Source organism: Xenopus laevis, chromosome 5L (assembly GCF_017654675.1).
Source record: "Xenopus laevis strain J_2021 chromosome 5L, Xenopus_laevis_v10.1, whole genome shotgun sequence".
Lineage (NCBI taxonomy): Eukaryota > Metazoa > Chordata > Amphibia > Anura > Pipidae > Xenopus > Xenopus laevis.
In genome coordinates this window covers 25,186,476-25,212,018 of record NC_054379.1, presented here as the reverse complement: position 1 = coordinate 25,212,018, position 25,543 = coordinate 25,186,476, and the positions used below count along the sequence as shown (strand labels likewise).

Below are 25,543 nucleotides of genomic sequence, written 5' to 3'. Positions count from 1 at the left end.
TTGCTTTTTTATCTCAACTGGCCAAATCCCTCCTGCTTTAAAGGGGACCTGTCACCCTAATAAATAATTTCAAATTCTTTTCTATCATGTTAGTTGAGCAAAATAAATGTTACTTACACTGTATTTATTATTTAAATTTTGTTTCCTTCTGTCTTGGAATTATACAATCACAGCAAGCAGACAGCAGCCATTTTGTGGACACGGTTATTAAGGGAAATTGTGTATCACCCCAAAATCTTGTGTTTGCACCAGAATGGGGGACCTAATGTCCATGTGCAGTGCCCTACACAATTATAGAGCCTGAGGAGGAAAGGGGGAATGTGGGGAGAGCAGTGACATGTAGGAAGTGCTGAATGGAAAGTGAAAGTAATTGACTGCCCCTCCTTTATGCCACGGGCATAGAGGCGGGGCAGGTAATATTTGATTGACAGTTTAGATATTTAAACACCTTTATAACAGGTATGGATGTTTTAATGAAAAAAATTTTGGGGGTTTCATATTTAATTTACAAAGGACTTTCATTATGCAGCTTTTTATGTGTAGGTGACAGGTCCACTTTAAATGCTCCTGCTCATTCAGTAGACTACACTGCCCCAGGTTTGCAATGCTGCAAGCTGTCCCTTTAGATTCTGTAACTCAGTGTCAGATCTTGCTTAATTACTTGGTAAAGGTACATTCCATAAAAGCCTGCCAAATTAAGGGGTGTGGTAAACTAAGTTCTCATCAAGATTTGTATTCTGTGGTTTAAAACCTCACCGTAGACTGTGCTGCAAGTATGTGGGCTTTTAAAGCAAGTGTTGCAGGTGAAATAAATATTTCATATAAATATAAGTGTTACAGGTAGGTCCATAAATATTTGGACAGAGACCACTTTTTTTCTAATTTTGGTTCTGTACATTACCACAATGAATTTTAAATGAAACAACTCAGATGCAGTTGAACTGCAGACTTTCAGCTTTAATTCAGTGGGTTGAACAAATAGATTGCATAAAAATGTGAGGAACTAAAGGCTTTTTTTAACACAAACATTTCATTTCAGGGGCTCAAAACCAATTGGACATGGGCAGGTGTGGGCAATTCATTTGTTATGTCTATCAATGAAGCAGATAAAAGCCCTGGAGTTGATTTGAGGGGGTGGTGCTTGTATGTAGAAGATTTTGCTGTGAACAGACAACATGTGGTCAAAGGAGCTCTCCATGCAGGTGAAACAAGCCATCCTTAAAGGAACAGTAACACCAAAAAATGAAAGTGTCCTTATGTAATGGAAATATAATGTACTATTGTGCTGCACTGGTAAACTTGTGTGTTCGCTTCAGAAACGCAACTATAGTTTATATAAACAAGCTGCTGTGTAGCCATGGGGGCAGCCATTCAAGCACAGGATACACAGTAGATAACAGATAAGCACTGAAGAATCTCATTGTGTGTTACAGAGCTTATCTGTTATCTACTGTATATCCTGTGCCTTTTCTCCTTTTTCCAGCTTGAATGGCTGCCCCCATGGCTACACAGCAGCTTGTTTATATAAACTATAGTTGTGTTTTTGAATCAAACACACCAGTTTTACCAGTGCAGCACAACTGTACATGATATTTTCATTACTTTAGGACACTTTCATTTTTTGATATGACTGTTCCTTTAAGCTGCAAAAACAGAATAAACCCATCCGAGAAATTGCTACAATATTAGGGGTGGAAAAATCTACAGTTTGGTACATCCCGAGAAAGAAAGACTGGTGAACTCAGCAATGCAAAAAGACCTGGACGTCCACGGAAGACAACAGTGGTGGATGATCCCAGAATCATTTCAGTGGTGAAGAGAAACCCCTTCACAACAGCCAAACAAGTGAACAACGCTCTCCAGGAGGTAGAGTATCGATATCCAAGTCTACCGTAAAGAGAAGACTGCATGAAAGTAAATACAAAGGGCAAGGTGCAAGCCACTCGTAAGCATCAAGAATAGAATGGCTAGATTGGACTTGGAAAAAAAAAACATCTAAAAAAGCCAGCACAGTTCTGGAAAAACATTTTTTGGACAGATGAAACCAAGATCAACCTCTACCAGAATGATGGCAAGAAAAAAAAGTATGGTGAAGGCTTGGAACAGCTCCTGATCCAAAGCAGTAAACATATATTCATTAATGCAAGAAGTTTAACTTGAGCTTCAGTTATTAAAACTAGATGAGCAATAGCATGATTAGCTCAAATAAAACTCTTGCTGTATTTTTCTATTTACCCTGTTCTGTGTATTTGCAACCCAGTCATGACACTGCTTTTCTAATTAATATAAAATTAAAATTGCATCTACCAGTGTCCTAAAAAATGAGCTCAGAGCAGCCAGTTAAAGTGGTATAATCAGTCAGTTCACATGATGCAACGGCCAATAGTAGTTCTTAGTACAGAGGGTGATTATTGTGTGTGAGATGTGAAGATAAACAAGGTATGATCAAGTGGTGTGCTTGGCATAACATGGGCTTGCTAAAGGAAATTACTATAACTTGTGAAGGTCTTCCATTTCTTCTGTATTCACTGTGATAAGCACAGAAGTTGAAAGAAGTCAAAGTAAATCATCTTTGTCTCTTTACATTTGGGAACAAAGTTGTCTTGAGGGCACTAACTTACATGTGTCACAGGCCATTAAGCCATTTAAAATCATCCAAATGTCATCTAAATGACAGCCTGGAAAGAAAGTGAGATTCGCATTAAGAATTCTCAGATTTGAAGACCCTCGGTGGGTGGTTCTGTTCTGTTACTAGACGATTACAATGCACCATCAAGAGGCTAAAGAGGAGTACCAAGTATAGAACAGACATTAAAGTACTCTACTCAGCCCCTGCAGCAAGAATTCTCAGAAGCATTAGAGTATCGCTTTCTTTAAATGCCTGGATTAATGGCTCCCTGCCTTAGGGCATTCATCCAGATGTTCATGTTGACTCGCCATTGGCAGTTGGTATGGCCCTTTTCACTAAGCTAAACCCTGATCCAGTAAAAGAGCAGGCAAAGGTGAAGACTAAGGGCTAAACTGTTGCGTTTGTGAGAATTAAGGTTTAATGATCGCTTGGGAGAGAGAGAAGATGATGAGAGGATGGATTAGTTAAAGTGTAGAATAAATGGGCTATTATTACAATGTTGTAGGTTTGGCACATTCAAAACAGTAGGTGCCTATATTTTATATGCATATACCAACACGCAACCCCACTGCAAAAAAAGGTCTTTATGAAGACAGAATGAAAGCAGACTTTACCATTAGCATCCCGTTTCTTTCCAAGAAGGGCATCAAGTCTAAACTCCTTATATGGGTGGTGGTGATTCACTGATGAAGGTGGAAATTGGGTTGATGCAGCTGAGCAAAAAAAACGCATGTATTATGTTAAGCAATTCGCTCAAATAAGCCCTTCTTAGTTCTAGTTTATGCAAGAGTGGCAAAAAATCTCCAACTTGCCATAGAAAAGGGGAAAAATGAATTTTTGCTTCCAAAATACAAAATGGACCAGTCTCTAGCTCAACATTATACAAAAGACTTAAACAAAAATGTATAGCTTTAAACGTATTTGTCTTATTAACTTAGTTGCCCATCTGTGGACTATTGCAATATATATGATTCTGTTTGTGATCCAAACCATACTGTATATGCTAGGTAGGGCTGCAGCACACTTACCTTGGGTTATGTTATTGATTATGCTGCCCAAGGCCATTAAAATTATTATATATGGTGCCCATAATGCTTTGGGGAAAATTAAACATCTAAATATTTTCCCCATGCATGTTGCATATACTCCTCAGTATTTTTCCATCAAGGAGTTACAGTACCTACGACCTACCTTGTCCTATTAAAGTTATAAATAGTCTGCATGGTCAAGCCAAGTGTGTAACCTTACATTTATCTATACTGAATCTCAGCTGTCACTTAAATGCCAAGTTGTCCAGTTCAAGCAGATACCGCCTGGTAAGAATGACCCATTCTTCAACAATTTACTGCGAGTGGGGTGGCCACACCAGAGGTCGCCCCTTTAGACTAGAGGAACAGAACTTTCATTTGAAGCAACGTAGATGGTTCTTCACAGTGAGGTTTGAGAATGTCCTGTTGGATGATGTTGTGATGGCTGATTCTGTAAATGCCTTTTAGAGGAGCTTGGATGATTTCTTGGACAAGCAGAATATCCAAGGCTATAGTTATACTAAAATATATGATTAATATAGATATTGGTATATATAGTTTATGTAAGTGTATGGAGAGCTTGGTGTGGGTGTGTGTATGTATGTGGGCTGGGTTTCATATGGAGGGGTTGAACTTGATGGACTTTGGTCTTCTTTCAACCCAACTTAACTATGTAACTATGTATATGCACCACCATCCTAGGCATGCCATCTTCTCCTTCACTGCCAAATGCTCCTACTGGGTGGAACATGCACAATACTGCATTTTAAATACATGTGTTGAACTGGTAGGAGAGGGGGCACCCTATCCTTCTTATATTAACTCATTCCCTAACAGTTGATTTACAAGAAACCAATAATTTTTCATCATTCTACGCCATCAGGAAAACCACAAACAATAATTCCTGGGTTGTTTAGTAGCCATGAGCCACAGACCCTGAAACTATTGCAACAATAATGGTTTTGCAGACAATTTGTCCTCAAGTGATGCTTTGTATGTTCTTCAAAGTCTAGTCTCTTGTAAAAATAGAATGTAGGGATAATGATATAATGCACATAGTAAAGAGACCTGTTATCCTCCTTTATCTCCTTATAATACAAGGCAAACAAGCTGACACATTTGGGTTATTTTTGTAAGAAAAGCTTTAGCTTTCACCCCTTCTCTGAGCAAATAACTCTATAAATGCTCTCATAACATGTACAAAAGCACTTTATTTAAACCTACTTCATGAAAAATAATAAGAACAAATAAAAAAACATGTCGTTGTATGGAACCATTGCTACACCGCAGTAAATCACAGGAAAAACAAAGTCCAAAGGAGGACCTTAAAAATAATATTTTTCTAGATAACAAAATTCAGCTAGAAAGTCACATGGTGTAAAATACATATTGACTTTAACAGTACCAGCCTGTTCTGCTGTTATTAATTGGGAGCACAATGGAAGTGTTACAGACAAACATAAAAAAAGAAGGATCCGCTCACATCAAAGTGACTGGCACACTCGGGAAGTGCTGCTCCGTGTCCCACTGAGTGTTCAGGAAAGCGTAAATCTTGTTTGGCATGAGGTTTTGAGCTGTTGTTTGCTCTTTACTTGATTTAAAACAGCATATTAAGAGCATTCCACCCTTGGCAAATTATAAAATCAACTGCTCCACAAATGTTTTTCTGCAGGCAATATAAATCTGGCCACACACAGACCAAATTTCTCAAACAGTCAATTTGCCCACACCCTACTGAGAAACATGGCCAATTTGTGATCACACCAACGAAGTTCAAGCAAAAGAGAAAACGATTTCAACCAATAACCGGACTGCTCAGTGCATGGTATCACAGGATGATTTGTTTATGGACCAGTGCAGGTAGTCTATTTGTATGGGTCATATTTCTCAATACTGGCTACACACTCGTCTGATTTTAGCATGTCCTGTGGGCCAGTTGGTCAGGTATCCTAAATCAAATCATTCTGTAGCCTATCCCATCAATTATTTCACATGTGTAGGAGGCCATACACAGGCCAATATAAGCTGCTGACTCTGATTCTCTGCCCCTCCCAACCTGAGTATAGGGCCAAATGATATCTGGAAAAAGATATATCAGACAGATTAGAAAATCACATCAGACAATGGCTGCCATCAGACATGAACCTCCCCTGAAAAGGGATTTCTATATGATACGACAATTGGCCCTAGGGATGGAATATTGGATTAAACCATTTTGGCTTAGCATGTTGGTGGCCAAATTGGAGAAATATGCTTGTTTGGCAACCTTGAGAATATTTTATAGTGTATGCCCACCTTCAGAATTCTCCATCTTTCCAGCTCACCTTAGACCAGTGATCCCCAACCAGTAACTCGTGAGCAACAAGTTGCTCTTCAACCCCTTGGATGTTGATCCCACTGGCCTTCAAGCAGGTGCTTCTTTTTGAATTCCAGCTTTTGTTGCATAAAAAACATACTGCCAAACAGAGCCTCCTGTTGGCTGCAAGTCCACATAGGGGCTACCAATACCCAATAACAGCCCTTATTTGGAAGCCCCAGAAACCTTTTGCATGCTTGTGTTGCTCTCCAACATTATTTTATACTTCAGTGTGGCTCACGGGTAAAAAAGGTTGGGGACCCCTGCCTTAGACTTATGAAGTAGCCAGGACACTGAAACCACCTTGCTAGATGGGCTGCCAGATACACCTTGCAAAGGCAGTGCTTAGAATCAGAAAAGTGTAATCTAAAGAGGAATGAATTGAAAACTAACCCTGAATTCCTTTTTTCCAAATGGTACGGCTGGCTGCATTTGATGTATTTTTGGTTTGAAAAGCTTAACATGCCTCTTTTAGAGCAAGGGGAAATAGAACGTTTCATTTAGGAGATGGCAGACTGAAATATTTAATACCTACGGGGTTAAAATGGACATCCCACAAGAGCCTACTGCAATCTAAAACACCATCAGGAAGAAGACATTATGTAAACAACAAACCTAAAGGAAAATTATACATACAATAAGAAATGTTCTTAGAAAAAATGCAAGTAATCAGAAGTCACTTTGAGGCCGGAAACTCACTTTCCCTTTAGTCTGGGTCACACGGAATTTGGGGCAACTTGTGGAATGACAACATCAGTTTATGTAAAACCTTTAGGAAAGGATATCTACCCATTAACCTTCTGAATCTTCACTCAAAACGCCAACAGAAGGACAAACTTCTGAAAGTTTACTTTCAGAAATGGCCAACAGCATAAAAATACAATCATTTTATCTGTATAATTATCTCTCACTGTATTATGCCACCAATTTACTGCAATATAAATTGAACTTTAAAGCAACATAAGTATCAATATGGCCTTTTGGTGTCCCCTCCATTTGTCAGAGACAAGATGTGCGGAAAGACTGCACTGATATCCATATTATTTGTGTTTAGGGTGTTTAAGTTGCAATAAATTGGAATCACTGCATCACTGAAAAGGGTACAGGCTTCATAGCAGGTAACGGATAAGCTCTTTAGAATACAATGGTGTTTTACAGAACTTATCTTTTATCTGCTATGTAACCTGTGCCATTTAGCCCTATTTCAATTTTTTAGCTGCCACCATGGCTACACAGCAGCTTTGTTTATATAAGCTATAGTAGTGTTTTTGAGACAAACACACAACTTTTAACAGTGCAGGGCAACAGTACATAATACTTTAATTACTTTAATATTTTGGCATTACTGTCCCTTTAAGCACAAGGCTCACTACTGTATGCACCAACAAAGATACCCACTTGCACTTGTACTGCACATGGGGAAGTTGTGTGTGTATGGCAGTTGTGTGTGTATGACAGTTGTGTGTATGGCAGTTGTGTGTGTATGACAGTTGTGTGTATGGCAGTTGAATGTGTATGGCAGTTGTGTGTATGGCAGTTGTGTGTGTATGACAGTTGTGTGTATGGCAGTTGAATGTGTATGGCAGCTGTGTATTACAGCCTCCAGAGTTCCTGTCATTTGTACCTATTTTTGATGATTTCCTCTAATGTCTAGAGCATGGAGACTCTTTGGATTGTGTGTAATATATATACTTATATAAAATATACTCTTCTTCTGTACTTAGAAATCTCCTTCTGAAGCAAAGCTAAACTTTTTACCATTATCCATTGTCAGAATGAGTTCCTCTGTAGCTGTGGAGGTTTCCATGTAAATAACTGATAAGCCATTGAGAAGTGACGTTGAGCTGTATAAACAGAGGCCTGTTGCCTTTCATGGCAGTCTACACACCCATAGGTTGAAAAGTAATTCATACAAATTAGGAATTCTGCTTCAAAGATCTTTTTTTCTATCTGCTAGCTACAGCATAAATCATAATTCAATGAGTATGAAGCCTATTGTGTTTTGGCACTGCTGGGCGTTTTAAACTTCCTCAGCCAGCTCACACTGGCACCCAGCCACCGTACAAGTCAAATCCTGAGAGAAGCAATGATAAGTGTCCGTGTTTAATCGAGGAGCTAATATGTCTAAAACCAATGTAAGGGTGGTTAAATTGTGCAGAACTATAGGTTCCATGCAGGATGCTGCCACTTTGCAGAGTGATTTGTCTAAGTTGGAAAACTGGGCAGCAAACTGGAAAATGAGGTTCAATGTTGATAAATGCAAGGTTATGCACTTTGGCAAAAATAATATAAATGCAAGTTATACACTAAATGGCAGTGTGTTGGGAGTTTCCTTAAATGAGAAGGATCTAGGAGTTTTTGTAGATAACAAGTTGTCTAATTCTGGGCAGTGTCATTCTGGGGCTACTAAAGCAAATAAAGTTCTCTCTTGCATAAAAAAGGGCATTAACTCAAGGGATGAAAACATAATTCTGCCTCTTTATAGGTCCCTGGTGAGGCCTCATCTGGAGTATGCAGTGCAGTTTTGGACTCCAGTCCTTAAGAGGGATATAAATGAGCTGGAGAGAGTGCAGAGACTAAGTGCAACTAAATTGGTTAGAGGGACGGAAGACTTAAATTATGAGGGGAGACTGTCAAGGTTGGGGTTGTTTTCTCTGGAAAAAAGGCGCTTGCGAGGGGACATGATTACACTTTACAAGTACATTAGAGGACATTATAGACAAATAGCAGGGGACCTTTTTACCCATAAAGTGGATCACCGTACCAGAGGCCTCCCCTTTAGACTAGAAGAAAAGAACTTTCATTTGAAGCAACGTAGAGGGTTCTTCACAGTCAGGACAGTGAGGTTGTGGAATGCACTGCCGGGTGATGTTGTGATGGCTGATTCAGTTAATGACTATAAGAATGGCTTGGATGATTTCTTGGACAGACATAATATCAAAGGCTATTTTGATACTAAGCTCTATAGTTAGTACAGGTATGGGTATATAGAATTTAATTAAAAGTAGAGAGGGGTGTGTGTATGGATGCTGGGTTTTCATTTGGAGGGTTGAACTCGATGGACTTTGTCTTTCTTCAACGCAATTTAACTATGTAACTATGTAACTACCTTGTCACACAACACTGACCTTCCTTGGATACAGAATTTAAGGAGTTCAAGGTTTGCATCTTTTTTGGCCTTGCTTTCTGCAGGTTCAACATTTTGCTCAGTTTGCACATTGGAAAAGAGTGACAAGGCACTTGCTGTTTGCTTGCCATGCTTATTATAGCTGCTGGCTTGCTTGGCAACGTGTCACCACTCTCTGCTGAAACATGTTGAACAGGAATAGTCCATGAAGCTAGTGGGACAAGCTCTGGAACTTTCACTCCAGCCTTGTTTCTTTGCATGCTTTGCCCGGATGAATGTATTGCTTGTTAAACAAGATTTTTTGCATCACTCTGCTTTTGCCTTCAGAACTGTGCCGTCTCCACTTCTGTTGCATAAGACTCGCTCGGAGGCTTTGTGTTTGCTTTGCTGAGTCAGAGAGCCCAGAGAGATGCTTGCTAAGGTCCTGTGTCTTTAACTTGGAGCACTGAGGCTTTTGCTGGCTGCTAGCTTCAGATGACTGTCTGTGATTAACATCATTTTCCACTTCTGGGACAGGAAGCTCCAAACTGTTCTCAGTATTTATGTAATAGTTTGCTTGTTCTGCCCTTGTTTCTTCGGGTTGTGCTGTGGACAGAGCCTTCTGTATATTACTTGCCTCGGCTTTGCCCGTGTCTGCCGGCCCAAGGCTAGGAGACATTCTACTGTCTCTCTCTGCTTCATCACTGATGTCCTTTGTTATTTTTTTCTTCCTAACTATAATTTAAAATCAGAGATTATAGCAAAAAAAAAAAAAATCATTCTCATTACCCCTAATGCAATTCATTACCAGTTTAATAGGCTCACAAAACATTTATATTGTAATGCAGCACAGCCGACAAACATATATCAACTTGACGTGTAACATTTTAAAAAAAGATTGTAATGTATTTGCTGCACACACTCATTGAACTGCACTCACATGACGTACTAGAAAATCAAGTAAACATTAAATAAACCCTATAGGCTGGTTTTGCCTCCAATATGGACAGTACAAGGTACTGTTATAATTATAGAGAAAAGGGGGATCATTTTAAAAAATTTGGATGATTTGAGTATAATGTCTATAGGAATGGCCATTCTGTAATTCTTGTTACAAATTTGACTGCAGGGTGCTGCTCACACAATCTTGTTAAATATCTGTGCACTCTTGGGACTTAAAAGAAAGATTCTTTGTTAAATCAAATCCATATTATGCTGTTATCCAGTTGTCGGACTGGGATGTCAGGGGCCCACCAGAAAACCTTGGACAGTAGGCCCACTTTCCAAACTATTATTCCTCCTCTCCTTAGTCAACCTCTTTATTCTCCTAGTCTTTTATATCTACTTACTATGCTTTAGTCTTCCATTATTAAGCCTCTTTTTACCATAAAGAAATAGAGAATTACCATAAAAAAGGCCAAATGGTTAGAAGTAAGAGGGCCCATTGAAACCTGGGCCCACTGGGAGTTTTCCTGGTTCCCGGTGGGCCAGTCCAACACTGCTGGTATCAACATTTTGGTTCTTGCTTAGAGCCTTTATCAAGATACTCTATGATAAAGATATTCAAGAGTATAATATATGGATTTGACTCAATAAAGAATGTTTTTTATGAAGACCCAGGAGTGCGCAAGATATTTATCAAGAATATACAGTGTCGGACTGGCCCGGTGGGACACCGGGAAAAAACCCAGTGGGCCCCGACCCACATGGGCCCCCGCTGGGCCAGACCCCCTCTCATTTTTTTTTTCTTTTTTTAAAAACAATCTTCGCGACATGCGTGCATGCCGATAGGGCGTCTTGTGCGCATATGCTCCGGGGGCACCATATGCAGGGGGACAGGGGGCCTGTAGGGGGCCCTGGACTGCAGTCCCGGTGCGCCCCGGGGCCCCCAGTCCGACCCTGAAAATATATATAGTGTTTCATTTATATATATATAGACACACACACAAATCATTTGGCAGCTGAAATAAACAATTACAACTGGCTCCAACTGGAGGAATGTTAAGGCCAGGACAACATGGGGGAGAACAACAACATACACAGTAATGATGCTGGATTCAGAAGGCTGAAGGTAAGGGTGCTATTGAATGTCCCTGTGGGATAGAAAAATTAGACAGCTTGGCCCATAGCTGGCAATAATCATAGCAAGGAGTAGTGTTCACGTGTTGGTGTCTCCAGTGATACTTACTGGACTGGCTGCAGACACAGAATAGTTGTTTAACTTCTTCTGCCCTTTGTATGCGGTAGGAAAGTTTCTACCTGGGCCTGGAACCATGAGCAGGACTGACTTCACAGTACAGGTATGCGATCCGTTATCCGGAAACCTGCTATCCAGAAAGCTCAGAATTATGGAAAGGCTGTCTCGCATAGACTCAATTTTATCCAAATAATCCAAATTTAAAAAAATATTTCCTTTTTCTCTTTAATAATAAAACAGTCGCTTGTATTTGATCCCAACTAAGATATAATTAATCCTTATTGGAAGCAAAATCAGCCTTTTGGGTTTATTTAATGTTTACATGATTTTCTAGTAGACTTAAGGTGTTCTGCAGGGCAATGCCAGCCAAATAACAATAATAATAATAAAGCTGATGGCCTGTGACTTTCTAACTGGGTTCAAGATATCCTATTTTTCTTCTTTTGAAATATACAGATGATTTACACACACACACACACAAAACCTGAGGCCTTTACAGATTTAAAAAGACAGACACAGATACAAAAGCGCATAAGAAAATTAGTATCTCAAACATGGAGAAGTTGAGACTGAACAAAATAAATGTGTTGCAGATGTTTGGGTCGATGTAACATACTGGTATTGCATTACAGAAAAGACAGAATAAAAAAAAGAGTGAGCAAATGCATTTGTTTCAAGGAACACATCCCTAGGCACATAATGGTATTACTCAATGCATTTTTAGCTGGTGCCATCATTATTTTGCAGTGTAAGGCATAAAGAGGAGGCCTGGTGTGCAGCTCAGTTAAACATATTGTAAGTGTTGCACACAGAACAAGGATAAATTATATGATGTAAATGATTAGGCCTTGCAGCAGACCCTCTGAAGGCAATTAAAGGGCATACTTCATTGTTTACAAAAGCATAATGAATACATTTACTTTTTTTTTGCAGAAACAATAGGGCTGCACTGTCTATTGTCTGTTTAGTTGTATGTGCAGTGTTACCCACAAAGGCCAATACTATGTGGAGCTCAGCTTTTCTAGACCACCTACAATGTGTCTATGGAAGCAAATTTACCAGTTTCATTTTTGTGGCATTTACATGCTTTATAAGAGGTGCCCAGTTAGACCCAGACGCCTATTTTTAGGACAAGCACCATGTCCTCCCTTCAGTAATTAATTATCAAACAGAAGGGAGATTAAAATCTCGGGGCAACAGTGATCTGATGTTAGGGAACAAAAAGATCTTCTTGGATCCTATTTAGACATTATGTAAAAATATTATAAATGTCATTTAGGCAAATTTATTTCACTAGAAAACCGAAAAACCCGTCATCTCAGACCTGTTGAGGTCACGGGAGTCAAAGGGAGAGGCACCTATCTCAATTTTAAGTTTTTGTGGTCTGTGCTGAGTTTAGCCAGGACTAGGGGGGACTAGAAAAATTCGAGCAATTCATCCGAAAAATTCAAACAATTTCCGGAAAAAGTTGATTTTATCAAGTTTTTCCGTCATCCGATTAAATCGAGTTTTTTTAATTAATAATTAAGCTAAAATCAGCATCACCACTTATGATACAGACCTTCAGAAGGAATTCAGCCCCAGGATCATGTCTTACATGGTAATGTTACACCTGGTCCATCTGCCATTGGAGAAAAGTGACACCTACTGCATTTAATTTCAACTATACAGGTGGTTGAAAGTCTGGAAACCCTCAACTATTTATGAGCCACCTAACTGCCTGTTTCAGCTCTGTCAGGTGGTTTCCATTCAACTCAATGGCATGTGGCACAGGTGGTTTCAGTGTTTCTCCTCTGCTAGAAATTTGCTAGTGAAGAAGTCACCTGGTGTGAGATAAGCCTTATAGATAGGGGAAGCATTGTAGAAACATGTTTAAATTTGCCTTAACTGACCATACACTGCCAGATCTGCTTGATTAGGTCTCCCATGTGCTGGGTCAAAGACGAACCAATTCAATAGCTTTTTTCAGTCTTTGTATAGCCACCTGAAACGGGTGGTTCACTTTTCATGTCAATTTTAGTATGTTACAGAGTATCCCATTTCTTGCAACTTTTCCATTAGTCTTTATTATTTATATTTTATAGGTTTTGAGTTATTTGCCTTGCTTTTTTAACTCATCAAATGGGGGTCACTGACCCCATCTAAATAAGCAAATGCTCTGTAAAGCTACCCATTTATTGTTATTGCTACTTTTTAATACTTGCCTTTCTCCTATTTATTTTCCAGTCTCTTTTTTAAATCAATGCATGGTTGCTAGGGTAATTTAGACCCTAGCATTCAGATTGCCGAAATTACAAACTGGAGAGTTGCTGAATAAAAACCTAAATAACTCAAATAGCACAAATAATAAAATATGAAAACCAATTACAAATTGTCTCAGAATATCACTCTCTAAGTCATTTGAACAGTTAATTTAAAGGTGAACAACCCCTTTAAGTTACCATTGTGTCTGTAGTCGGCTGGGCACAGGCTCCATATCATTTCTTTATCCCTCCTATTATGTTATACAATGTGACTGGAGATAATGCAGCCTCTTAACATTCCCATTACTCAGTACTATTCCTACTCCTGTGTGATGTCCTGTCCCATTATCAACTCACCCCATCACTTAGATTGTAAGCACAGTAGGAAAGTGTTCTAGTTCTATTTAGGCAGCCTACAAGTGTCCTTTCTGTCTCCAAATACCCCATAGGAAAAGGCCCGTAACTATGCATGTGTGTTTTTTTCTTTAATAATCAAAAGAAAGTAAAATTAAAGGGAAATCGTTTTTTGAGCAGTAGCGGAATATCAGTGAATGTCCTATAACATATAAAAGATGCCAAATTTTCCAACAAAATAAGAGGAGATAATTTGTGAACAAATGTATAAAGGCAGGGGCATACGAAGCTACACCCTGCGACAAATCCATTCATCTTCGGGCGACTAATCTCCCCGAACTGCCTCCCGCCAGCTAGAATCTAAATCGCCGGCGGGATGGCACTCGGAGCGATTCGTTTTCCGAAGTTGGTCAAAGATGCCCATGAGGAAACTTCAGACGACTTCGGAAAACGAAGTGATCCGACTGCCATCCCGCCGGCAATTTCGATTCTAGCCGGCAGGGAGGGGAGTTTAGTCATCCGAAGAAGAAGCGATTTGTCGCTGGGTGATTTAGCTTCCCCCAGTAGATTCGTGTGCCCCTAAATCATCTTTTCTGCAGAGTCTAATATGGCTCTGGACATGGGGGAGTTAAAAGCATTCTGGCTAACATTTAGATAAGCATGGTTTGTGGTTGCTGGCAACAGTTCCTTCATGGACCACAGAAGAGGGTTTTATGGTATGAACAAACATTACTAGAGAGCCTTATGTTTTATATAAGATAAAAAAATGGGGTGGAAAAGGGTATTCTGTGCGAGGAGCTTCATGTTTCCATCAAACAAACACAGGCTGAACTCAGAGCTTTTATGTTGCAGTCTGGTTTATGAGCTTGCTTCATATTGTTGTTTACCTTTAAAAATGCAATCATCTTCACAGCCCCTGGGGGGGTTTCACAGTCATTTCCTAGTCCCTTCATTTCAAAGGGTAACACAAGGAATTTTAAAAAGCCTAGGAGCACGTGACCGCCCTCCCGGGTCACCCTCACTGGCCATTTTCCCTGCTTCCATGATATCACAAACATCTGGAAAGAATGATAGTGTGAGAGAGAGGAAAGCCTGGTCAGGGGGCTATTACACATGCAGTTTCTCTAAATCAATCCAAATTAATCAGTAGGGCTTTCATTAAATGTTTTTATTCAGGGGGTTATTTATCAAGGTCAGAATATCTGAACCTCGAATAATTTGTGGTTTTCGGAGGAAAAGGAAAACTATGAATCTGAATCTGAAATCCCGGCATCTAAAAGCTCTCGAGGTCCTGTATAAGTCAATGGGGAAGGTCCCAGTGCCTGCGTTGATGTCCGAACCGATATCCGATGAGTTTGTGGTTTCGGCGCAAAAAACTACGAAAAAATCTTGTTTTTTTGCGCAAAACAATTTGGAGTTTTCGGGAAAGCTCAGAAGTTTGTCCGACCCTATTTTTTCAGGGTTTTTTCTTCATAAATCAGGTGATTTCGGGCAATCGGAGTTGCACGGATTTCTAAATTAGAAATACTGAGATAAATTCGGACCTTTATGAATAACCCCCTTAAAGTCATATCCACACTATATTCCAAGGACTTTCCTCTGGTCTCACACCATCGCCCCAATAACTGCTGACCCTGGAACTGTCTCGGGGATTTTCTTTTGTATTTCTATGGCTTATTTCCAGTATCTGCAACTGTAGGTTTCGGTCATAAGGATAAGAATGTTGTTTACCACGATCATTATTGATCATTTCATCTCTGCATACAGTGGGAAATCCTATACCCCTTTCCTTGGCTGATGTATGCTCCAAATTAGTGTTGGACTGGGGTAGGGTCCAAGCCCACCGGAGTGCCACATGAGGAGCCCACCCCCCCTGGGCCCTCACCAGCCCAACGGCCTCCAAGAATCAGCAGCAACCCCCCTCCATCTCCTTAGACCCACCCCTGCCAGCCTGTACCTATTAATTTCTTTGGGTGTCAGGGAAGGTCAGGGAGTTGCTCAATCGGCCATGGAGATCTGGGTCTGGCCCTCCAGGTTTTTACCCCTAGCCCAGTCTGACCCTGCTCCACATGTACCCATACTATAGCAATCATCATTACCTGCCTGTATGTTTTTGACGTGAGGAGGAAACCAGACTTCCTAGAAGGATACACAAGCAAAGATGGGGAAAACTTGTCTTTTGGGAATAATGGATAATTTAGGGTTGAAGCCAGCAGTTAAGCTTTGCTACCTCCAACTGCTATATTATGCAAAAAAATCTATCCTTTTGCATTGGAAGTCGATTGAACCCCCAACCCTTACCTTCTGGAAAAGTCAGGTTAACATCGTCCTTCCTTACCAGAAATTGGTATATATCACAAGAGGGTGCCCCAAGAAGTTCGAGGGCATCTGGGGAGCGTGGTTGGAATATGAAACCGCTCATTAAAGCTGGGGTCTATTTGTGATGATATTCTGTCTGCTGGTTCCACGTCCATTGTGTATGATTTGTCTTTTTTTTTGTATTTTTTGTCTATGTGTATGTGTTGTGTTGTTGAAAACTGCAAAAATAAAAACTTTTAAAAAAAAAAAGATGGGGAAAACATCCAAACTCAACAATACCAGAGTACCTGGAGAAAAACAAAACAAACTCCCAGCAGATAATATTGTTGCTTTGGGTTTTCTAGTTCCTTTGAAGCTGTGAAATATTTCACCCATTGTTCCCAAGCTCTTTGACCTCAACCTTCATGATTACCATGATTAGAACTGTAGTATAAGGGTAAGGTCACACTGAGCATTTTGGGGAGATTTAGTCGCCTGGCGACTAATCGTCTCGTCTTTGCGGCGACCAATCTCGCCGAACGCCTTACCTCACTCTTGCGCTGGCTAAAATGAAAAATCACTGACGCTAAGCACATGCGGCGATTCATTTTCCGAAGTCGCCCGAAGATTCCTCGTGAGGTCACCCTCACTGTCCATTTTCCCTGCTTCCATGATATCACAAACATCTGGAAAGAATGATAGTGTGAGAGAGAGGAAAGCCTGGTCAGGGGGCTTTTACACATGCAGTTTCACTAAATCAATCCAAATTAATCAGTAGGGCTTTCATTAAATGTTTTTATTTAGGGTTTATTTAGCTTTTCGGGGAGATTTATTCGCCTGGCGACTAATCGCCTTGTGTTTACGGCGACCAATCCCCCCCGAACGCCTTCCCTCACTCTTGGGCTTGGTGAAATGAAAAATCGCCGGCGCTAAGCACACGCGGTTATTCGTTTTCCAAAGTCGTCCGAAGTTTTCTCCCGGGTCACCCTCACTGGCCATTTTTCCTTGCTTCCATGATATCACAAACATCTGGAAAGAATGATAGTGTGAGAGAGAGGAAAGCCTGGTCAGGGGGCTATTACACATGCAGTTTCTCTAAATCAATCCAAATGAATCAGTAGGGCTTTCATTAAATGTTTTCCTTGTGAGAAAACTTCGGGCGACTTCGAAAATGAATCGCCTCGTGTGCGTAGCGCCAGTGATTTTTCATTTCGTGACGCGCAGCCGGGCCCCGCCCCCCCCCTCCGTGCGGCCGCATTTGGCCACATTTTCAATGGCGAACGGACTGCCGGGGGGCCCTGAGGGGGTGCGGGCCCTGGCCCCGCTCGCACCCCCTGCTCCCCCAGTAGTTCCACCACTGAGCACAAATACCAACTACATTCTCTCCAAGCTTGTATAAAGAGGTGCCATAAACCTGTAGTTCTTTTGTACAATAGCAGTAATATTTTAATGTCCAGCACTCCTTTGAAGCCATAATGGGTCCCATTTAATCTACGGAGATTGTGTATGAAGAGTCAAGTCCCCCCATAAACACAAATACGCCTAAAAAGGAATGTTTAATGCGCACAATTGGATGTGCTCTCAGACTGTGTCTTTGTATGGGAACATAAGTGCCAGATTAACGCCCACTTCTGTATAAGGTTTATTTTCAACTTTCAAAATTTTCAAACATGTACTTTATGTATTTCATTTTCTTAAAGGATATAACTTGCCTGATTGCTAATTGTGTTTTATTTGGCACTGCTGGGACAAAGGTATTTCTTCTGCCATATCCAAGTATTTCAGTGTTGATCTGCATATGGTGCGCGCAATAAATCTTCTGGCTTTTTCATCAACCCAACAGCAGGCTAGCGTTCTGTGCATGGAAACTATGCGCAATGCGAGGATGGGAGGTTTCAGAAAATCTCCCATCACTTATGGAGAGCCAAATGCTTTACTTAAAAAACACATTTACAGCGCTTTCAATTTGTAGGGCTCTTGAGACCAAGTCATGAGTTTGTTTTGTCTAAGGCATATTAAAAATTGAAAGTTCCCATTGAACATAGGGGCACATTAACCCCAGTGCAGTAATACATAGCAACCAGACATTTCCCTTCATTTTTCTTACTTTAATTCCTCATTGTACTTAAAGCTATGCCCTATCTGGCCAGTGTATATAATACCTATGTAAAATTAGTGCATCCTATACCTCGAATACTATATATATATATATATGACTATTTATTATATCCTTTTTCATAGGGTTGTTGAATTTGGTGGGTAATGCACCCTGACACCCTTTTGCATCAGCCTTCACTAATACTGTTGCACCCCTATTTGCCTAAGCCCTCCTTTAAATCACCAATAATGTACAAATCGAAACAAGGATAATTCAAAGGTCGAGGTGAATTTTTGAACGAAAAAAATTCATATTTCTAGCTATTTTTTGTGTACTTCGACTAGGGAATAGTCCAAATTCGATTCGAATTTGAAAATCGAATATCGAAATTTATCATGTACTGTCTCTTTAAAAATTTTACTTCGACCATTCGCCATCTAAAACCTGCTGAATTGCTGTTTTAGCCAATGGGGGACCTCCTAAAACCCATTTGCAGTCAACTGGTGGACTTTGAGAAATCAAAGGTTTTTTTGGGAAAAACTTAAAATCGGATTCAATCGAATGCGCTATTCCTTTGATTCGTACGAATTTGGCCGAATATGGACCTATTAGATCGAAAATGGACCTATTCGACCAAAACAAAAACTTTAACTTAATTTCGGTTGGTCTTTTTGAATTCAAATTTCCAAGTGTTTTAAATTCGAAATTCGACCCTTGATAAATATTCCCCATAATGTCCTGGCAGGGCCGGGACCTTTATTTTCTCTGAGCATTATAAGAAATTCTAAGGGGAGGAATAGAAAAATTGGGACCTGTTATCCAGAATGATCAGGACCTGGGGTTTTCCGGATAACGAATCTTTCCATAATTTGGATCTTCATACCTTAAATCTACTAGAAAATCATGTAAACATTAAATAAACCCCATTGATTGGTTTTGCTTCCAATAAGGGCTAATTAGTTCTTAGTTGGGATTGAGTACAAGCTACTGTTTTATTATTACAGAGAGTAAGGAAATCATTTTTTAAAATTTGGATCATTTGGATAAAATGGAGTCTATTGGAGAAGGCCGTCCCGTAATTCAGAGCTTTCTGTATACCAAGACTTCGGATAACGGATCCCATACATGTACACAAAATATGACACTTGTTACTTTCCATAAATAACATAATTAACTATACCTCCCAACATTTTGGAAACAGAAAGAGGGACAAAAATATTTGCTGTGTGAACATTTTGTGACCAGACCATTTTTGTGGTCACGCCCCCTAATTACCATGTTCATTTGGCAGGTTATGAAAGTTTGAACATATTTCTGTGGTTTTTATTTATTACAGTTTTGCAAATGAAGGTGAATTGCCCTTTAATCTGTGAGTCTAAATTTTCCCAAGAGACTTTCTTATCTTGAACTGTTACAAAAGTATCTATCTATTCTCTGCTTTCTGCCAAGTTAGACACGTTGTATCTTTTTCTGGCTGTTCAGTGCAGGAGATCAAAGAGGAAGTCGGGACATTTCAGTAAGAAACCCGGGACTGCAGGCTAAGCTGTCAAATTCAGGACTGTCCCATGAAGAACGGGACAGTTGAGAGGTACTGCATCTTTGATGAGTATCAATACGAAGTTCAATCATTTAGACACACACATAAACAGCACATTGTTCAATACTTGTGTGGCTTTGTACCTAATCCACCAACACAGTACTCAGCTGTAGGTACAACAGGTATAGTATTAGCATGCTGTTAACAAATATGATTTGATTTTCCCTAATTATTCAAAGACAGAAGGGTCCGGCACTCAACCCATTATCAATACATTAAAGGAGAACTAAAGCTTAACTAAATAAGTAGCTATAAATGTTGTACATTATGTTTTGGGTTTCTGTACCAGCTCAAGGCAAACACAGCCCTTTAGCAGTAAAGATCTGTGTCTCCAAAGATGCCCCAGTAGCTCCCCATCTTCTTTTCTGCTGATTCACTGCACATGCTCTGTGCTGCTGTCACTTACTGAGCTTAGGGACCCACTCACAATATACAGTACACATAGAATAGAAATGTCACAATATAAGGCTGATTAGTAATTAATACAGATAATTACTACATGGCAGCACAGAAACCAGTGCAATTAGCATCAGAATTTAATAATCAGCCCTGTAGCATCAGCTTAAATTACAGGACAACCTCATTTTCTGCTGGATAATTAGTGACGACCCCTAAGCTTAGCTTCTCAACAGCTGCTCAGAGCCCACACTTTCCAAGATGGTGACCCCCTGTGACAAGTTTGAAGTCCTGGATCATTGCTGCTATTGACAAGCTGAAACTTTAGGCCGGTGCAAATAAGTTCACTATATAAAATAGGCCATTTTTAGCCACATTAATTTTTAGGGTTTACTTCTCCTTTAAGGACACTAAGACATTTTGTGCTACTTAAAAACGCCCTCCGCTTTAAACAAAACAGGGATTGTTTGTTTATATATTGCAATATATTCAGGCTGGCCAACTATTTCAATCCGTAGTTATTCCCTAATTATTCCCGATACAATGCACTGGGTGTTTTTTAGTTCCAAAGTAAGTTTATGGCCAAACATATATATATATATTTATACACAGCAGGGTGCCAGCATTAATGATTCCCCCTCTATATTTCCATGCTTGGAATGTATTTTGCAAACGTATTGATCCAGCACTGGCATTTGCTATGTGAGAAGGTGGCCCCGGCGTGTTTACCTGCAAGGTGGCGTTTCTGCTTTAAGGCTTGAAAGAAAATGTGAACAAGAGCATGAGTTATGTGTGAAACGTTTCTCAACATGCCCTATAAGTACAGTAGACTTTCCTCTGTGTGCCACACCCTTGCAAGCGCTGTATTTTCAGAGCTAAACAATTAAAACAGACCATGAGTCAGTCTCTGAAAAACTCTGTGGGAACCAGCCTTCTGCAATGTGGAGTGATGTCAACTCCCCAGGGCCTCCAAAGCCTACAACAGAATTCACAGAGAGACATAAATAAAAACACAGAGAGCTACATCTCGATGTACTGCTACAGCCAACGGAGATCTGCAACCTGTGGCCTGCAGCTGCTGCGGAACTGCAACTCCCCGACACAGCTGGGCAAAAAGAACTACAGGATGTCCTAGAATGTTCTGCTTCTGTCTCTACATTACTCAATCCATGCTGCCCGTCTCACTTTATTTCTTCCATACTCTTCTGCCGTCAACAACTAAAAAAAAAACATTTTCAAGCTGGGATTCCAACTCGGCAACATTTACAAAATAAAAACCGAAGGCTAAAGTTGTTTCCTCTCCCATTAAATGGAAAGCACATTTCTTTTGGCATATTTACACTTGTGCAAAGGCGGGGAGGGCATGGCAGATTAGTCTGCTTTCCAGCCCTTGAACTGTCACATCTCATTAGGATCCCCACGTTCTGACTGCATTTAGGCTCTTTTACATTTTTGACTCCAAATATGTGCACTTGGGAAGGGTTACGGCCTTGGCTTCCCTAGGGGGAAATGGGTTAGGAGGAGAATGAAAGTTTCTCTGTTGTGGTGTTTAATGTCTGTTTGTCTTTCGGCTCATTTGATATTAATACACACTGCTTCCAGCACAATAAAATTGTAATAAAGGGGTTGTTCATCTTTAAATTAACTTTGTGTGATATGTCTGACACAAATGGTTTTCATTTTTCTTCATTTTTGTGTTTTTGCAGTTCTTTAGCTTTTTCTTCAACAGCTTTGCAATTTCAGCAATCTGGTTGCAAGGGCCCAAATTACCCTAGCAACCACATATTGATTTGAATGAGACAGACATATGAATAGGCGAGGCCTGAATAGAAAGATAAGTAATAAAAAGTAACAATAACAATACATTTGGAGCCTTACAGAGCATTTGTTTTATAGATGGGGTCAGTGATCCCCATTTGAAAGCTGGAAATAGTCAGAAGAAAAAGAATTAAAAGACTATAAAAAAAATAACCAATGAAGACCAATTGAAAAGTTGCTTAGTAATGGCCATTCTATAACATACCAAAAGGTAACTTAAAGGTGACCCACCCCTTTAACCCTGTAAGTTCCAGCAGAATTTCCCACTTAATTTGTACTGGAACAATTTGTGTTCTTTCACTTTAGGGACATTTTCTGGGTTGTTGTTTTTTTAATTTGCCTAGGAAACGTATACATTGTTTTTTTGCAGGAGAACCTGAGCTTTCTAAATCTGCTAGAGTTTTTGTGCATTTATTTTTCATGATATTATTCATGATGATATAGGGATGCATACCTTAATATTTTTTTATTTTATGCATAAAAATTTGACTGATCTGGAAAGCCTTATGTCTCTCAATACAAGACGTGTAGTTTTATGGCAATTTCTGACTTCTATAGATCAAAAACATCCAGCAGTAGATTACTGAATTTTCAAAGCAATACAGCTGAATACAGCATACTTTAGATTCCAAAGCCAAAAATTCTGGAACAGTAGGTTTACCCCAGGAAACAATATATTTTTTGAAAAGTCTGCCAAATCCAAAATGGGTAACCATGTCTTTCTACTCCTTATTACCAAACATCGATGCTTTTTTTTTTAACTTAATAGTTTTTATAAAAAATTATGAAAAGTCTGAAAAATCACCTCAAAACTTTGCAAGTTCGTATCTCCCACAAAACGTAAGTTATCAAGAAAAATCCTAAATATGAATGCCAAGGGTCCACTGAACAATTTGATGCCCATTGTGCATAGGATTACCGAATTATCTGGTGCTTAGAGATCCCCAAAATGACGTTAGTGCATACATATTTCATAGCTTATATTTCTACTACCAAAATAAATACTGCCTGATTTATGTGGGGTAAAAGCGGGAAGTAAGTCAACTCCAGAAAACCATATATTTTTGCAAAAGTTCACATTCTGAAAAATCCAAAATGGGTAAATACGCCTTTCTACAGCAAATTGCCAAACTGCGAGGCCATGCTAAACATAGTGGGTTTAATGAAATTTCAGAAAATTGTCACAAAGCTTGCACGTAACCTCATTATACACCCCATATTTTGTAAGGTACCAGCATAAAACATTCTAAATAAACATATTTATAGCAGACAAAATTTCCATGGGCAAAAACAAGTAACAAAGAAGAAGGCAAAATGCAATAAAATCTGAAAAATTCAATAAAACCCCTAAACCAATGCTTTTTTTTTTTAGCTGTCAGAATCACAGTCTGATTATTTTGGGTTGGCCAAATACAGTAATAAGAAATGCAAGTGTATATTATTGGAGAAAGTGTGTGTTTGTGTGACACTAACCTGGGGTCCACAAAGAAGGCATCCAGGAAGAAGAGGAGGGCAACGGTAGCGGGCAGCACTGGGGAGGTCCAGGAAATAGAGGCCACAGCAGACATGTAGATGATCGCACAAGGGGCACTCATTCCCCCACTCTGCTCGTTGCCTAGGGAATGAGCAGGTCACAAAGAAGTGGCCTTAAAATCTGCTTCTCATGTAGATTCTACGTTCTGTGGCGCTTAAAAGAAAAGTATTTTTTTGACACCTAGCATGTCCCATATTGGTGAGCTACTGTCTTATATCAATTGTCTCAATGCACATCCCCAAACTTGCTACCCTCTTGGCTGCTGAAAATACAGTTTAAGAGTTTAGATTGAAATCCAAAATCTCATTTGGGAGCTTGAGCAAGTTAGGACCATGGTGGTATATTAGAGGCAGAAGGCAAAGTGGTCTGACTTCTTGTGTTGGCAACTAGGGGCCAGGTTTTATTATTGCTAGCTGTAAGAATACCTGTTCAACTAGTGACGTGTGGGTTGTCCCAAAACCCATGGTGACCTGCAGGTTGACCAATCGGGTGGGCATGTTTTGGTTGAAATTTGGCCAACCATTGCGTGTTAGGTTTGGGTGCGGGTCAGACTTATGAAGTACAATCCTCTTCTTCTTGGACTTCTTCTCTTGGAACCAGCATTGTGTATAGAATTAGTTTCTAGAGTGAGAAAACAAGGCTAAGGGTTGGGTGCATTTCCTACAATGGCAACATTTGCAGGTGAGGGTTGAGTTCCGGTCAGACTGGGGAAGTACACTCCTCCAGTGCACCTAAAGATTTTTTGTCTTGGAGCCAGAGGGGTGCACACAATTTGCATGAAGAATGAGAAAACAAGGGTACGAGTTGGCTGCGGATCCTACAATGGCAACATTTTGCGGGTTAGGTTTGGGTGAGGGTTAAGGTTTTTTGGGTTGGGTGGGTGCGAGTTGAGTTTTTCCTGACCTGCACATCACTAAGTTTAAGACACCAAAGGAAGACAAAGGGGTGGCTATTGGAGACTCTCACCAACTAAAAGTGTGTCATGTGTCAAGAACAGTGGGACCACTAAGTATCCATCAAGTAGGGAGCCTGCTGACCCCCTGCTACATTACATAGGCCTGGGTACTAGTTATGTGCGGGTCAGGAAAAACTCAACCCAAAAAAACCTTAACCCACACTTAACCCACAATGTTTGCCCAAATCTCAATCCGAACCCTCCCCAACTGGCGGTAAACACGGGGGGTTAGGTAAACCCACACATTACTACTGGGTACTAGTAAAAAAGATGGCTGTTCTGCACATGCAAATTATATAACATAACAACAAACCCATAAAGTAGGAGACTTTTATAGGATTTTGTCTCCTAAAATCAAGTGCAGTATAGTTGGCCCAAAGTTTTTTCTTAAACGGTGCTAATGCAAGCACAGAGAATATTAAGCTAGATGAGGTCACAGGAAAGGGAAACATATCTCCCTATCACTACTCTAATGGCCAGAGCTTGTTGGTGGCCACTCCTTTGGGCATTCTCTGCTTTCAGCTGCACCGGGAGTTGAACGCAGTCTTAGGCCTGGCGACGGCACGCAGGCACAGCGGAGAAAAATTAATCAACCTCAATGTGGTCTGTATCCAGTGAAGGCCAAGGATTTCTCCTGTAATTCTCAACTGCTGCTGCTCTTGTAATATTCTGTGGCATGCAGCCATTAATTCATTTTTGTAGTGATCATGGAATCCCTGGTGGACCGATATGGTTACATATCTTCAAGAGAAGCAACTGCAACGACTTTCAGAAGGAAATAAATCTGTGGATTTATGCCAGTTGCACTCAGAGGAAGCACATGGACTATAGACTTTAAATTCAGTTTATGGCACAAGGAGCAGGCGATACATATGGGGAAACAAAACAGCAAGAAAAGAAAGGAGAATGGCAACGCTCTGATTTTATTTGGCGG

At 40.1% G+C, this 25,543-nt stretch overlaps 1 pseudogene; it reads right to left on the bottom strand.

Annotated features, from left to right (window-relative positions):
* Positions 1 to 2,490: 2,490 nt before the first annotated feature.
* On the bottom strand, positions 2,491 to 24,257 carry LOC108716570 (annotated as a pseudogene).
* Positions 24,258 to 25,543: the final 1,286 nt, after the last annotated feature.